This window comes from Lissotriton vulgaris, chromosome 2_1 (genome assembly GCF_964263255.1).
Source record: "Lissotriton vulgaris chromosome 2_1, aLisVul1.2, whole genome shotgun sequence".
Lineage (NCBI taxonomy): Eukaryota > Metazoa > Chordata > Amphibia > Caudata > Salamandridae > Lissotriton > Lissotriton vulgaris.
In genome coordinates, this window is record NC_141687.1 from 156,990,276 (window position 1) to 157,007,932 (window position 17,657).

General features: G+C 47.7%; 1 protein-coding gene across 1 annotated transcript in view; it reads right to left on the reverse strand.

Moving 5' to 3' along the window:
• GUSB (glucuronidase beta) overlaps positions 1 to 17,657 on the reverse strand; it is a 240,522-nt gene that overhangs the window by 128,605 nt on the left and 94,260 nt on the right. The window lies entirely within an intron of this gene.

Sequence of the window (17,657 nt, forward strand, 5' to 3'; positions counted from 1 at the left end):
CCTTCCACTGCTCACATTTAGGGAACAACTTTGTTCTTTGTTCTTAAGCACTCCATGAGAGTGGATGTCATTTTCAGCTCTCTCCCTCATGTGCTTTACCCCCACCAAGTACTCCTGACCAGTGTGCCACCTGTTGCTCTCTCTTACCCCCACTTGACCGCTGTCAGGGGCACTGTGCTTTAGGGTACTGGCGGATCCTCCGCTATGGCGGAGCAGCATCGCCCCTGTGCTTTTGAGCAGTGCTAGGTAAAGGAAATATAAGATGATAATAACTAAGTTATTCAAAACCAAAGGGAATGATGGAGGGAGTGTTGAACACTACAAGCGCTCACCCAAGTCAACTGATCTGGGTTTAATCCATCATCATTCTTTAGCTCATTCTGCCATCCCAGTTCAGACATGGCCATATGCAAATCAGTCTGACCCTTTGCACCCTGATGGAGCGACTCAGAAACATACATTATAGGGAATACCTCACCGCCAGCATGGGAAAGGAGACAGGTTAGGTCACCTACAAGTCTGGCTCGTCCGCTCGGATTCACCTCAGAAGCCTGGTGGGGCCATACTAACGCCCAATGGATGGATAGTCACAACAGAGGCTTTCATGACCTATTATAAGAGTATATATGTGGTGAGCAGGACCCCACCACCATGCCCACATTAATTGAATCCTGGCCTTGGTGCAGATGCTGCAACATACAGCGGCTCAATTGAGAGCTATGAATGCTGACTCCTTTCTGACTCCGCCTCCCGCTCTCCACACTGCGCCGAGTGGCCATACTCAAGATGATAGTCCTCCCCAGACTGCTATATTTCTTTATGGTCCTTCCCCTAAGTCTGTCATTGGCCTTCAGCAAGAGACAACGACTCTCTATGGAAAAAAGTCATGAATACCATAGCTCTGCGTGGTATGGGAGTGCCCAACCCAGAATATTACTCTGTGGCAGAGCAACAGGTCTGGTTAGTGCGCTGACTGGCAGTCGACTTGGAAAGACAAGATATAATGCACCTCCTAGGCAATAGGGACCTTCTTTTTTTATTTTTTTATTTTTATTTTATTTATCAGTTTTATCTCATAAAATCAAGAAGAACAGGTCATACATCAGTCATAAGCACTTAGCATATAAATCTTAGAATTTCACTGTGAGATCCAAAATACAAATCACAGATTGAGCACAGTATCATAAATGCATCGCTAGTACAGAACATCATGACCAAATCTTAATAGGCGATAATAACAGATGTTAAAGTCTAGGGTTAGAGCATGGCATCAGAGACCTTTTTTAGTCAGATCCGGGTTGTCTTGTAAATACTCAGATAGCGGTTCCCAGATTTCTGAGGGTTTAGAGATAGTTGGCAGCTCCTCAGCATATATCAGAAAGTTATCCCTGCAGTAAGCAGCGTCAACCCACCAATCCTTAAGCTCTGGAGCGCGTTTGCTATCCCAGTGCATGGAGAGTCTACGTTTTGCTAGCAATAGTAGTTTCTTTTCCTTTGCCCTTAGTGGTACATCAAGGCCAAGCAAGCACACTCTAAGGGTGCATGAGGTGTTATAGGACATCATTTTCGCCAGATGAGTGGTGATTTCTATCCAGTACTGCTGCACTCTCTCACAGCACCAAGCAAGATGCGCAAAGTCTGCATGATCTGTCCCACAACGCTTACATCTTGCATCGTTTCGTAGTTTAATTTTGAACAATTTGAGTGTGATATACTTGAAAGATATACTTATAATGAATAATACGCAGGTTCCCATTTGGAGTAAGAAGTGTGATCAGTGTGCAACTAGCTGTCCAATCATCCTCTGTGAGGGGTGTGTCCAGCATTGTGGACCATTTGTCTCGCGCCTGAACTGTGTCAGCTCCTATCTCTGCTTGCACCTGCCTGTATAGTTTGGATATGATGTGTGTATGATTGGGTGAAGTTAGCAGTAGTTGCAGCGAGTGTAGGGTAGAGGGTTCATCAGGAAAAGAGGGGTATAGCTCTCGGGCAGCAGCTCTTATTCTATGGTATATGAAGCGGAAGAGCAGTGTTTGGTTACTTATATACGTTAAGTCATCATGTGTAATAAATGTGCCATTCGGATATAGGTCCCCCAGCTTTGACAAGCATACCTGTTCCAAAAATGCCATATTGTTCTTTTCCATCATGACCGATGGTCTAGAGTGAAAGGCTAAGGGGAGGTTCCGAGCATAGATAGGGTTCTTGTGTGCTAGTTTACTGAGCCGCTCCCACGCTTGGGACGTGGTGCGTACAGTGTTTATCTCCTGTAATGTGAAGTGAGGTCTAGCATGTGACATGATACTTGTGAGCGGTATCGGATTAGTGTCTCCGTCTTCAACCGCTAGGTGTGGTAAATACAACACCGGGTGGTGCCAGTAGTTTGCGAAATCTGCTTGTGCGCATAGATAATAGAGATAGGCATCTGGTACCGTGAAGCCACCTGCACTATAAGGGAGGGTGAGTGTTCGTAGACTGATCCTAGTTTGCTTCCCTGCCCAAATCAGTTTTACAAACCCCATACGTAGTCTGGCGAAGACTGATGCATGGGGAGTAATAGGTATGTTGACGAATAAATACAATAACTTCGGAAGTATCACCATTTTTAGCAAGGAGATCCGATCAGCAAGGGACAGAAGTAGTATCTGCGCTTCTATGCGGTCAATTGCTGTCCCATAATTTTGTCTGATTACTAGTTCTGCGTCCCTATGTACCCATATCCCCAAATATTTAATTGGGTCGTCTAGTCACACAAGAGGAAAGTCTAGCTGTGGAGCTCCAGTGCTGTCAGTTAAGGGAATCACGGCGGATTTACCCCAGTTTATATATAAACCTGACTGCCTGCTAAATTTCACGTATTCACGGAGCACATGGGAGAGGTTATTCTCAGGGTCCCGGATGTATAAGACCATGTCGTCAGCATAGAGTGAAATACTGATGGGTCGTAGTTGGAATCTAAGCGCGGTATGGGCATACCTTTGGCATACCTTTGGCGTATTTTACAGGCTAGGGGTTCTAGTGCTATCGAGAAGAGTAAGGGAGAGAGCGGGCATCCCTGTCGTGTTCCCCGCTGAATGGGCACTGACTCCGATATATAGCCATTTATTTTAATGCGGGCTGTGGGATTTGTGTATAGGAGGTTGATCAATGTTAACATTCGCAGGGGGAGACCGATCCGTCTTAAAATTGCAAACATGTAGGGCCACTCCACTGAATCAAAGGCTTCGGCCGCGTCCAACAGCACCGCCACAGCTCTAAGATCTGGGTTCAATTGGTGCAATAAGGCCAATATCGTGCGCAAGTTATGCGCGGTGGATTTGTCAAGGACGGAGCCCGATTGGTCAGGTAGAATAATGGTGGACATAAGTGGCTGCAATCTCGTGGCGATGATTTTTGCTAGTATTTTAACGTCCTTGTTGATTAATGATAAAGGCCGGTAAGACTCTGTCTTAGATGAATCTTTATCAGGTTTTAGAATTGCTACTATGAGTGCCTCTCTTAATGTCTGCGAGGAGTGGCGTTATTGTGGGCTTCTTCGTACATTTCGAGGAGATGGGGGATGATATCTTCTGCGTAGGCCTTGTAGAATTCTCCAGTGAACCCATCGGGTCCTGGCGCCTTCCCGTTCGGTAAGGCTTTAATGGCCGTAAGTGTTTCCTCCTCCGTTATCGGCCTTGCCAGGTATTTGCGATGAGCATCTGAGAGCCATACTAGCGCTATGTCCTCAATATATTGTAAAATTTCGGGTTCTGTGGCTGTGTGTTGTGTAGTGTAAAAGTCGCTGTATGTTTTAACAAGTGTAGCCAGAATCCCAGGGGTGTCATAATGTATTTGTCCCTCATCATCCTCTATCTGAGTAACTATGTGATTCCTGTGGTTTGTACGTATCTTCTGCGCCAAAATACGACCTGGACGACCACCCTCACCTAGTCTGCGCGCCCTGTGACGCTTGGACGTGTACCGTATTCCCTCCTCCGTTAGGTCGTTATATCGTGTAACCGCCTCTCGTATTGCTCCCAATTTGGCTGTATCATGTGTGGATTCATATTCTGCCTCCAACATTTGGATGCCATTTTCACGGTTCCGTAGTTGCGTCCTTATGTCTTTCAATATCCCTGCAGTAGTGCCAATACATACTCCTCGTATTGTAGCTTTGAAGGCCTCCCAGAGAGTGCCTGCGCTATCCACAGATTTACTGTTAGTAGCAAAAAAAACCTCTATGGCAGTGTGTAGTGTTTCTTTATATAGAGGGTCTAGCAACGATGCAGCATTAAAGCGCCACATAAAGGGAGGTGGTGCATATGTGGGGATAGCTAATGTTAAAATAACTGGTTTATGGTCCAATAGCGTTTTTGGGAGGTGCAGTACGACTGTAGCCCAAGTGGATGCCCGATCAGTCAATAACCAATAATCAAGCCTCGACCAGCTGTTGTGTGCTGTGGACGAGTATGTGCTTTCTCGTAGGGTGGAGTGTCGTTCCTTCCATATATCGTGAAGGCTAAATTCATCAATGCCAGTAAGAGGTGTCCACTGCCCGCTTGTGGTGTTCAATAGTATCATGAGATCGGTCCAGAGTGGAGTTTAGGGCATCATTCAGGTCCCCACCCCAGATCCATTCTACTGATGGTAGGTCTCGTAATTTAGTGAATAGAGACATGTAAAAACCGGGGTCATCCACATTAGGTCCATAAGTATTAACAACACCTACTCTGGTACCTCGTAGTGTGCCCGTGATGATAATGAACCTGCCCTGCGGGTCCGTGTCCGTATGGTTGAGCCGAAACTGAACCCCTTTACGTATAAGGATCGACACCCCTCGGGCATGGGAGGAGTATGTGGGCGATATAGAGTGTTCAGCCCATCTGTACCCAAGTGTCTTAGCTTTACTAGGGAGCAAGTGTGTTTCCTGCAGAAGCGCTAGGTCTATAGCGTGTCTATCTAAATAAGCAAAGACCTGACGGATTTTCAAGGGACTGTTGAGGCCTCTAACATTTTATGTTATTAACTTCAAGTGTTTACCTATCGCTGTCATACATCCACCATGCGACAGATAGATACTTTGTGCATTTCAACCGTTTACATAAGCTTCTGGATCCATAAGTATTAATATGACAGCAACGTGCAATGACTGTTCTAACCGCAACAAAACCCCAACCCCCACCCCCCTCCCACTTCGCCATCCCAAATATGACAAAGCCTAATCCCCAAATCTTCTGCCCATAACTGAGAAACATACAGGTGAGTACCCACATAATTACAGTTTTTCCATACAAGGGTCCCCCAAGAAGGGCAAACAGTGGGGATCTCACAGGGGGGGTCAGTAGCCTCCCGCCATAGACCCCAGCTCCTAGATGCCGGGGGATCAAGCCACACTCTCAATAGCGCGAGCAGCTACTGATAGGGTATTATAGCGTATAAGCCGGAGTTTTCAGTTCAGGATTCTACACCGCACTATACAAACATGTGAACATGTTATACAATCCTAGCCCTCGCTGCCATGGTCATATACAGTAATGAATAGAGACATTTTGTAAAGGATACGTAAAAAACATTCAGCAGGCTATCCGCAGCTTCTCTACAATATCAACCTCAAAGGAAGGTTATAAACCCAGATAAGGTAGTCACTTATTCTGCATCCGAGGGGGGGGTTCCTGTTCGACCTGCTGGCCTCGTGGCGATCTACGTCTCAGCACATGAGGGTGATTTGCCTGCAGATATTTAATCACTTCTTGAGGGGTGTTGCAGATTACACTCTTCCCCTCTAGAGTTATCTTTAAGCGAGATGGATAAAGCATAGCGTATGGAACATCATTATCTCTTAATTTCCGCTTGATATCCAAGAATTTCTTCCTTGCCTCTTGGACCTGGGAGGTAAAGTCCGGGTAGATAGAGATGTTCATGCCTTCATGTGTGAAGGTCCCTAGTTCTCGGGCTTTCCTGAGCGCAGCATCCCTGTCCCTATAGTTCAAGAGTTTAGCGATAATAGGGCGCGGTTTTGCTCCAACGGCTGGTTGTGGTGCCAGTGTGCGATGCGCCCGCTCCACTATGAAGACTGGGGAGAAGATATCCTTACCAAGGATTGTGGTCAGGAGAGTTTCCACGTAGGCCTCCATGTTGCCTGTGCGGGTTGTCTCCGCAACTCCTAGAATGCGCAGGTTGCAGCGCCTAGATCTTGCCTCCAAATCCTCCGTCTTGGCGGCCAGACTCTGCATGAGTTTATTCACTTTTTTATGTTTTAACTCAAGTTGTTGCACAGCGTCCTCTGCGTCGGATATGCGGCGCTCCGCCATGTCTATGCGTTCAGTATGGTTGTCCAATCGCTCAGACATGCGATCCACCCGGTATGCTAAGGATTCAATCTTTCCATCAATGTTAGTTAGGGTGGATTGAATAGTAGCAAACATTGCCTGAACATCCACTGCAGCCTGTGCAGTGGGGGAGAACGTGGCATCTCGGGTCGGCGTTGGCCGATCCGTAGGCGGTGCAGATACTTTCCATTGATTATCAAACGGGAGTTTTGATTGTGTTTTCTCCGGCTTACCCATGTTCATGCCGAGGAAGAAGAATAATAGAGATGGAATGTGCCCGCGCTCAGTACTATGCACCCCAGCAGTGAGAGCGCAAGGCGATGGGGGGATCAGCTTTAGAGGTCAGCACGTGGCAGGGGCCTAGTAAGTATATGGCTCCTCAGCAGCATGAAAATTGCTCCTATATCAGGTATCATAGTATCGCCCCGCACCATGCAGAGTCACTCCGTGCCTTCTATAGCTAACAGCAGAGTCCGTTGGCAGGGGGAGTGATAGTGTTTTCTGTCCGTCTAACGGCGGGGCGATAGCTGGCAGCAATCCGAGTAGGTAGGCAAAATGGCGCGTTCATCTCACAACATCCCAGTCAGGCTCCAGTCGGGACATACATGCGCAGCCACCATCAGCCTTTCATACGTCTCATTAGCAGGAGGGTGCAGGGAGACGGATCTCCGTTTCGATCATGCAGCTCACTTCGTTTCCACCACGAGGGCCTCACAGTCTATTTCGGGCCCGGTAGCGCTCTCCCGCTCCTACCTTGGCGGTTTCCAGCCTACCCGCAGTGTGAGGTTCCGTGTTTTCGACTCGCACGAATATGGTCGAGTCTGGTATCTATGAACCGCAAATGACGAGTTTAGTGGGTGTGCGCAGTTTCGCTGTGCTAACCTGAACCGTTCGTTTGTTTCGTGGGTTTCTATCTGTACCCACGGGTTCCATCTTAGATACGGCATCCATTTTGTCTCTTGCCCTCAAGTAGCCAGCGAACGGACGCTGTCCGCTTCGCGACCCTGGGATTCCCAAGACTCTTGCGGAAGACACATTTCCTTTGAAAGTGTCTTTATGATGAGGGGGATGATACTGTAAGGCAGATGGCCCTGCTCGAGGCTCATCTTGCCGTGCCGGTCTATTGTCTCAGCCGTGCATCTCATTAGGCACGTCCCTTTGATGCCTGCAGCTCGTGTTTCCCGATACCACCCCTTTTACACCCTTTCCGATCTCCCCACTGTTTCTGCCTTCCTCCGCACCTGTCTCTGTTCCTTCTTCGATCTGTTTACTGCCGATTGGAATGTACTAGTGGTGGGAAGATGGGTTTTTACAGTTGGGAACCGCCAAATGTTTCTGTACTTATGTTCCGGACCTTGAACACATCAAAGCGACCCCTCTCGGGGATAATTATGGGAACCAAGTTGTAAACCTTTGTGTACCATGTTAACCTATGAGAGAAATGTGTATAAAAAGGAGCGATCCACAGTAGCAAATTGAATCAGATCCTGCGAACATACCGACTGTGTACTTCACGTGACTTCTGTGTTCCCAGCAGTAAATAAACCTCGAATCTTTGACGCCGAAGGAAGTGTCCCGTGTCTCTGTTATTTGTACGCCGGAACAGGTTACCCACGAAGGTTTCAGGTGTTGTCCCCTGGCACCGCTGGGTCTTAAATAACCCAGTCCTTCAGTTGGCGCCCAACGTGGGGCTGCATCAGTGGTACCGGTCCAAGCCCGACGATCGTGAGGAACTTCGCGTGAAATCTCCGAGGGAAGGTGCACCCCGCTTCATCGATCCTGTTGTCGAAACAAGTGGCCCGACGACTATTCCCGCGAAGATTCCCGCCTCCTGACGGCTGCGACGGACTGCTGCCCTGACTGTAGACCTGTTTTGGCGCCTGGCGTAGACCTTGGTACAGCGAGACGATTGACGGGCCTTCCTGGTGACGCCATCGATCTTTGAGTTAAGTATTTGTGGGTCGCTCCCAGAGTCCTTGGTTGTGGTTGCTTAGTTGTTGCATGGTTCCATTGCATTTGTGGTTCTTCGTATTTGGTTCTTTGTTGTAATATTTGACGACTGCAGCCGCCAAAAACCGAGGGTTTTTGCTCTTTGCTGGGACTTGGTAAATCCCGTAACCCTTGAAGTTTGTGAAACTCGGCTAGTGTGCAAGATGCCTGGTCGTAGTACTTTGTTCAGTTGTTTCAGACGTTGTGGTACGGATTCCCGGCTGGAGGACTCGTGTCCGATACCTCCGGTTGGAACTCCCACTTATGAGCTTTACAGTAAGCACGGGTTAGGTCCGATTACCTTTAATGAATATTGGATTTGTTACACCAAAAAAGATGGTGTCCTTAGTTGGCCACCCCATGGTAGTTTTGAGACCCCGATTTTAGATAACCTTGAGGCTAAATTGTTTAAGAAAAAGTCAAGGCCGGCCATGTTTGATGCCTTTCGGTTGTGGCGTAAAGAAGCCCGACAGAAAGAGATCAGGCAGACAAAACGTAATCAGAGAGATGGTGTTGCTACCATTGTAAAGAAAGCAGAGCAGTTTCAGCGGGATAAGGAGGAAAAGGAAAAGGAAGTTTTTGACAGGCTTCAGCGTATGACTATAGATAAATGTTATCCCGCTTTGCCAACGGAGTCGGATAAGAAGGAAGAATTAGTTGAGGATCCTTTAATGTCCTATCTTATGAAGTCACCACCTCCGTATGCACAGGGTACCACAGTTCCCGTGGTTCTTCCTGTACCTGCTCCTATACCCGCTCCTCAACCTGTTCTTCCGACTGTTCCTGCTCCCTTGCCTATTGCTGTTCCTACTGCTCCTCCGCTTGTACTTCCACATACTCCTGCTCCCGCTACTGCTCCTGTTCTACTTACTCCTACTGCTTCTTCTGTTCCTACTCCTTCTCTTGTTTCTACTCTATCGTATACTTCTCCAACTACTCGACGTCGTACCCCTTCGATGGCTGCTAATTTTGCTAATTCTCTTGGACCTATTTCTGAGTCCGCTGATTCGGACGGTCCACAAAGACGTAGTCAGCTCCCTGGTAATAGGGAACGTGCTGCGTTGTACAATATGGCGATGTCATGGATGCTGCACCCCTATAGGAATCCACCACGATCGGTATTAAATACGTTTAGTCAATTCAATATACCGACACAACGGTATGTTTTTGAAGAAATGTGCAAGGTTTTGCGCGATCAAATGTCGGCAGATGCATCGGAAGATGTATTAACTGCTTTGACCAACTTACAGCTTCAGTTTTCGAGTGGAATGGTAGTGGGTACCAATGTTTGACGTGCCATCGAGCAATTATTAGCTCTCCGTCCCTCTCCGATACCTCAAGCATTGTTCGTTGAGGATGTTGAGAGACAGTTAGATACGTCTGGTCAGTTTCCCATGCGTGAAGTTCCACCTGTGTGGATGCCAGGTGATGCTGCTGCTGTTCCTATTGTCCTGCCACATTTCCAGAGAGTATGGATACATCTCCCATGGAAACGATCAGAAGTTTTACAGGTGAAGCAATCTTTGCCTGACCCTCGCAAAAATCCTGCAGGGTATTATAAGGAATTGTCGCAGCTCGTAGATGCTACGATAATGAATCTTGCCGATATCGATATGCTGTTTGGCAATGTCGTACCGCAACCGGTGTGGGCCAAGATTCGTCAGGAAGATCACGCAAATGAATTAGGTGGTGATTGGGCTGCTCTTACTGCGGCAGATACACGACAAACTGGTGGGGCTAAGCCTGAACAGCTCATTACTGCTCTCCCTCAGAGAATCATTACCCTGATGAAAACGCTTATGCCAGCTATGAGGGTGAACTGGGACAAGTTGTCAGCTTGTCGACAGAAGAAGGACGAGAGTGTCTCTGATTTCTTTACGAGATTTGAGGAGGCATTTATCGACCACAGTGGCCAGGATATGAGTACTGAGGGTGGTCAGCGGTTGTTTGTGGATAAATTTGTCTCTAACCTATTGCCTGATTTGAGCAACAAATTAAAAAATTCTGAGAGTGCGTGGGCTGTCTCTACATCTGCTCAAATATTGGCCACGGCACAATATTATGAGAATAGGGAGAAAGAAGAGAATGACCGCGCTGATAAAAAGACGAAGGAACTCAAAACTAAGGTGTTGTTGCAGCAAGCGTATCCTCCGCATTCGAATCAGACTGATTCGCAGCAACGGAATCGGTCGCAGTCGCAATCTAATAGGTCGCAATCTCGAAATGACTCCTCTTCGCAAAGATCTTCGTTAGGGTACAATCAGTGTGCCTATTGTAGACAGGAGGGACATTTAAAATTCAACTGCCCTGTTTTGAATGAGCGTAACAGTGGTAATTCGTCTAGAGGAGGTTGTGGTGGTGCTCAGCAGACATCACGTGGTAGGGGTCGTGGTGCTCCCAACGATCGTTTAGACAATTCGTCAAATTCCAACAATTGTTTTGATCAACGTGGATCATCGCAAGGACGATCTGCGCAGTATAATGTAGATGACTATTACGACGATCAGGGAACTGACGACGGTAATTACTAGGACAGCCAAAGACAAGGAGAGGGAGTGGTATCAGTTCCGGTTGATCAGAGAGGGCCTTACGTCGCAGTTGCCACATCGGGCGTCATTGAGCCTTTTCTGTTGGACACTGGTGCAGCGAAAAGTTCCATCATGTATTCGAAACTCCCTGGCGCACCTTTGTCTGGCTTAACAAATGTTTCCGTTGGATTCTCTGGCGCCCCTGTTAGCAATCCGGTTTCGTGCCCTTTGTCACTTACAATTGGGCCTCGTGAGCTGAAAGCTCCGTTGATTTTGACCACTGGTTGTGGTGAAAATCTTTTGGGGCTGGATTTGCTAAAACGTTTGTATGCGACTTTGTATTGTTCTCCTGCGGGAGTAAAGCTTACTTTAGGTGAGAGAGTTATCTCTCCAATGTACTTGTCTCTCGATAAGCTTCCACCGGAATTGAGTTCTCTTCCTGCATCTTTGTGGGCAACAGGTCCCAATGACGTGGGCCTGCTTGACATCTCCCCTTATGTTGTTCATCTGAAATCTAATGTGCGATTGCCACGTATTCCCCAGTATCAAATCTCTCTTGACGGTGAACGAGCACTGTTAGCGATCATCTATGATTTGATCGAGAAAGATGTTATTGAGGAAACTCGGGGAAACGTGTGCAACAGCCCTGTACTGCCTATTTTGAAACGTACCGATCCTTCGAAACCACCTGTTTATCGTTTTGTTATCGATTTACAGGAAGTAAATAAAATTGTGATTCCTCAGTTCCCTGTTGTGCCTGACATCACAGCGTTACTGACTCTGATTCCAGCTTCGGCATCATGGTTTTCAGTGATCGATCTGAAGAATGCGTTCTTCAGTATTCCGATTGCTGAAGAAAGCAGAGACCTTTTCGGTTTCTCTCTTGGTGGTCGTAGCTTCCGGTTTAAGCGTGCTCCTCAGGGCTACTGTGAGAGTCCATCGATTTACAGTCAAGCCTTGAAGGGTCAGCTGGATGCGTTTATGTTGCCGGCTGGTGCAGCCTTAATTCAATACGTCGATGACTTATTGGTGGCTGCAGACACTCAGGACATCTGCAAAATTGCTACGGTATCGTTGTTGCAACATCTCTGTGACTTACATCACAAGGTGTCACCTTCTAAACTTCAATATTGTTGTCAAGAAGTAACCTACCTAGGTCACTTATTGTCAAAGGAGGGAAGAAGGTTGACCCCAGAGAGAATTGCAGCCATTGCGCGAATATCTGTGCCAACAACCCAAAGAGATGTGCGTGCCTTTCTAGGTATCACGTCATATTGCAGACAGTGGATTCCGAATTTTTCATTGTTAGCGAAACCATTGGTGGCTCTTACGTGTAAGGATGTTTCAACTCCTTTACCATGGACGGAAGAATGTCAGAAAAGTTTTTCTGCACTGCGTGATGCATTGTGTTCGGCTCCTGTGTTAGGTACTCCTGACTACAGCAAGCCGTTTACACTATACGTTCACGAGAGGGAAGGTTGTGCGTTGAGTGTCTTAACGCAACCTTTCGGTGATAAGCAACGTCCATGTGCATATTTTTCCTCGACCTTGGACCCGGTAGCTAGAGCATTGCCGAGTTGTTTGAGAGCAAGAGCGGCAGCTGCGGTGTCCATCCGACAATCAGCAGGATTGGTCATGGATAATATGCTTACGGTGATGGTTCCGCATGCAGTTGACACTCTTTTGAATCGTACGAAAACTCAGCACTTGACGAGTGCGAGGTTGTCTGGGTACGAGTTGACGTTGTTGGCAAGTCATATTCAGATAAAACGTTGCAATGTTTTGAACCCGGCGACTTTATTGCCAATTAGTGCAGAGTCAGATGAAGTAGCAGCGCATGACTGTTACTTAAGGACTGAGGAGGAAACAAAAGGTCGAGTGGACCTTAAAAACACTCCTTTGGAAGATCCCGATGGAACTTTGTATGTGGATGGTTCATGTTTTAAATTGCCAAATGGTGATGTGACTACTGCGTATGCTGTGGTAACGTTGAATACTGTCGTGGAAGCTGCAAGATTGAATCAGAACTCTGCCCAGGCTGCAGAGCTGATCGCTCTAACTAGAGCGTGTGTGTTGGCGAAAGGGAAACGAGTGAATGTGTTTACCGACAGCCAATATGCTTTTGGCGTCGCTCATAGCTTTGGACGATTGTGGAGAGAGAGAGGTTTTATGACGTCGCATGGCACGGAGATTCAGCATGGACAGCTTGTGAATGATCTTTTGGATGCACTTACGTTGCCTAAGCAGGTAGCGATTGTTAAATGTAGTGCGCATCGTAAGGTGACGGATGATGTTGGCCGTGGTAATGCGTTTGCGGATGAGACTGCTAAGGAGACTGCCCGGAACCTTAGCACTAGAATGTATGTGACGAGTTCGGTTAGGTGGCCTACAGAGACTAGTATGTGTGAGGACACTATCGAGAGTGTGAGAGCATTTCAGAATGAGGCCACTGAGACTGAAAAGACGAAGTGGAAAGAGAGTACGGGAAAGTTGGATGCGAATGGTTGTTGGGTCGATTTGTCGGAGCACAAGAGGTGGATGTTGCCAGATGCGTATGTGCTGGCTGTTGTGACAATGGCACACGGGTTAGCACATATTAGTGCGAAAGGTATTTGTAAGCTGTTGTCTCCTGTGTGGAAGAATGACGGTATTACGAAATGTGCTGAGAGATTGGTGAAGAATTGCATGATATGTATGTTATACAATCCTGGTAAGGGGACCCCCACACCTCCTGGTCATTTTGCTCCCCCTTCATATCCCTTTGAAGTGATCCAGCTAGACTTCATCCATATGGAGCGATGCAATAATCTGAAATACGTTTTAGTTGTGGTTTGCGCATTCTCCCGATGGATTGAAGCCTATCCTCTTAAAGATAATACAGCCCTGTCCACTGCGAAAATCCTGCTGATGGAATACTTTCCTCGGTATGGAATGCCCCGAATTGTATGGTCTGATAACGGAAGTGAGTTTGTAGGGAGTGTGATGAAGAGTGTGTGTAAGGGCCTTGGAATTAATCAAAAATTCCATAGCGCCAATCATCCCCAGTCAGCAGGTTTGGTTGAGGGGTATAATGGCACCCTTAAACTCAAACTGGCTAAGATTCAGGCTACGACTGGCCTTTCGTGGCCTGACGCCTTGCCCCTTGCTTTGTTGTCAACAAGGGCGACAGTACACTCCCGAGTAGGGCTCAGCCCCTATGAAATAGTGTTCGGCCGTCCTGCGAATGTTTGGGGGGTTCCTAGACCGGGTGTATTTTCTAATCTTGAGTACCCAATGTTGATTGATTATCTTCATGATCTGACTGCTAAACTGAGGTTAATTCACCAACAGGTTTACGAAGCACTGCCGACGCAGACGGAGGGTCCAGGCCACCAGCTCCAACCCGGAGATTGGGTGGTTACTCGCAATTTTGCTCGCAAAAAGAATTTGGAACCCCGCTTTACTGGACCCTTCCAGGTCCTCCTTGCCACGAGAACTGCCGTTTGGAAGGGCGCAAAAATTGGGTGCACGCCACCCATACGAAGAAGGTTCCCATACCTTTACCGGCAGACTCGTGGGTGAGGAAGGGCATTGCTTCATCTGAAACCGAAGGACTGCAGACCTTTGTACCCTTTAGTGACGCACAGCCTGTCGGAGAATCCTCAGTGCAGCAGAAAGACATTGTTGAACATTTGCCATCACAAGACTCAAGATCTGAACAATCGACTGATCAGCAGAACTCTGTTCCCTCATCGGATCCATTGTTTGACGAACAGACACGTCCTGGGAAAACTCGATACTTTTTGCGATCCAACACCAGAGACTAATAAAAAAATTCCGTTCCGTCCCTTGACAACTACGTTATCCCATTTGCCATGATCAGTCTAAAACACCCGTATAAGTGTGATTATTTTTGTAAATATTGAGTTTCGTTCCATCTATGTGTTTTTACTTCCACAGCTAAGAGACTTTTTGTACATACATTGTGAATAAGATACCTTGCATCCAGGTGTACCGTAGGGCCGCGCGTGTACTTCCTTCTGGTTAGTAGGTCTTGGCGCTAGGTCAAAGACCGTCGGTTCCTGGGAACTCCTAGGGATTGACTACTGCTACACAGAACGAAGTGCGTCAAGAAACGTTGCGGACGGTTGTAAGGGATGGCGTTTTCGAAGCTGATGGACTTGGAAGAAGCTCAGGCGCAAAGATTCAAACTGCAACAAATTATTCGTACCAAATGTTTTATGTTTCAAGTGTTCCTACTGTTTCTGACTGTTTCTTCGCTATTGGCGGGTGGGGTGTATTACATGATGACGTACTTCTTACCTTCTGCCATACCTACTCCTACTTCTGAACCTAAATCTACCTCCACTGCATCCCCTCATTCATTCCATATCTTACCCGAACACGAACAGGCTAGACGTGCGAAATTCAGAAATAATTCCTTTATTCAGCTCCTTCATCAGCATCAGTTAGTGGTTAACACTACTTATTGTTGGGTGTGTGGGTTAATGCCACATACCACGGATAAGGGAATTCCATATCTGGTCCTACCTTATAGTTCCCAGGGTTCAGCTCGAGCATTCCAAACAATGTTTCAAAGTGCACTAGATTCCTACCCCAATCGAGAGCCACGTTCTCCCTACTCTGGCCCCGGCTCGTATCAGAAGCCTTTGTCTATAGCGATAGAGGATTTAGATAGAGATATCTATGAGCCGTCGCTCATCCCAGAGGAAGAGGTGCAAGCATATAGGGTCCTGAGTAAGGTCGAGTATAGTGCACTCACTGGTGAAAAGCAGCTCAGGAGCTCGCCTCCGATATGGGTCGTACCCCACCTTGGTAATTTCTGTCTAATGGGTCGTGGCCGAAGATCGAAAGCTCGTCTTGGAGAGAGTGCTTGCTCCGAGACTTATATCCTGCCGATGGTCTCGTCCCCTGTGTTTCTGGCTGCCAAGGGTACATACTTTGTCTGCCATGATCGTGCGTATACATGGTTGCCCTCCGACTTTGTGGCCTCATGTTTTATCGCAAATCTGTTGCCTCCGACGTTCACTGTAGATGCAGACTATCACAAGGCTAGAGTTGTGAGAGGCGTGATTAGCGAAGAGGACACTGCCGGTCAAGAGGCAGGAGACTTTTTCAAGGGGTTCCTCCCGTTTTGGGGACCTATGGTCAATAGTAGGAACCTGAGACAATTGACTCGAGTGGTGGAATCGACAGCTAATATCACTGCCAGTGCCCTTGGTAACATCACCACAGAACTTCAGGCGGATAGGCTTATGACGTTACAAAACCGTATGGTTTTAGACGTGGTCTTAGCAGATCGAGGTGGACTATGTAAGGTGATCCATTCGAGCTGCTGCATTTTCATTCCAGATAACGCTCCGACTGTTTATCAAGCCATCTCAAAGTTGCATAAGATCTCTGAGTCCATACACGTGGACGTAGGGGATTGGACGCTGCTTGGGTGGTTTTGGGGCCTGATGTCGACTTGGGGTTGGAAGATTCTGATGATCATCGGAGTTGTTGTAGCGTTTCTGTTCACGTGTTACCTTTGTGTGCAGTGTGGTCCTGCCTTATGTGGCCTCTGTGCTACGACGTGTATAAGACAGCCGCCTGTTACCAAAGGAGCTCAGTTGGACAGAGTTATGTTGCAGCAACATCTAGACGGTCTGATGAATATCGAGTATGATTCTGACTAGTGCTTGCCTACATGAGGGCAAAAGGAGCGTCTGAGGTTCCGTGACGATCGTAAGTGGTGTTTTCGACTCGCACGAATATGGTCGAGTCTGGTATCTATGAACCGCAAATGACGAGTTTAGTGGGTGTGCGCAGTTTCGCTGTGCTAACCTGAACCGTTCGTTTGTTTCGTGGGTTTCTATCTGTACCCACGGGTTCCATCTTAGATACGGCATCCATTTTGTCTCTTGCCCTCAAGTAGCCAGCGAACGGACGCTGTCCACTTCGCGACCCTGGGATTCCCAAGACTCTTGCGGAAGACACATTTCCTTTGAAAGTGTCTTTATGATGAGGGGGATGATACTGTAAGGCAGATGGCCCTGCTCGAGGCTCATCTTGCCGTGCCGGTCTATTGTCTCAGCCGTGCATCTCATTAGGCACGTCCCTTTGATGCCTGCAGCTCGTGTTTCCCGATACCACCCCTTTTACACCCTTTCCGATCTCCCCACTGTTTCTGCCTTCCTCCGCACCTGTCTCTGTTCCTTCTTCGATCTGTTTACTGCCGATTGGAATGTACTAGTGGTGGGAAGATGGGTTTTTACAGTTGGGAACCGCCAAATGTTTCTGTACTTATGTTCCGGACCTTGAACACATCAAAGCGACCCCTCTCGGGGATAATTATTGGAACCAAGTTGTAAACCTTTGTGTACCATGTTAACCTATGAGAGAAATGTGTATAAAAAGGAGCGATCCACAGTAGCAAATTGAATCAGATCCCGCGAACATACCGACTGTGTACTTCACGTGACTTCTGTGTTCCCTGCAGTAAATAAACCTCGAATCTTTGACGCCGAAGGAAGTGTCCCGTGTCTCTGTTATTTGTACGCCGGAACAGGTTACCCACGAAGGTTTCAGGTGTTGTCCCCTGGCACCGCTGGGTCTTAAATAACCCAGTCCTTCAAGTGTAGCTAGGGCAGTCGGAAGCAGCAGCCCGGTTGCTGGGCCCGGAGCTGCAATGTCTCCTCAGGTCCTGTCGCGGCCTTCTCTCCACCGCCGCAGCCGTGGGCTTGCGTGAGGGCAGCGCAGCTACGCACGACAGGGCAGGGACTCCGCAGCTCCCAGCGTGCGCTGGAGCGTTTTCGGCAAGGTCAGACGATCTCCCTGTGAAAGGTACCAG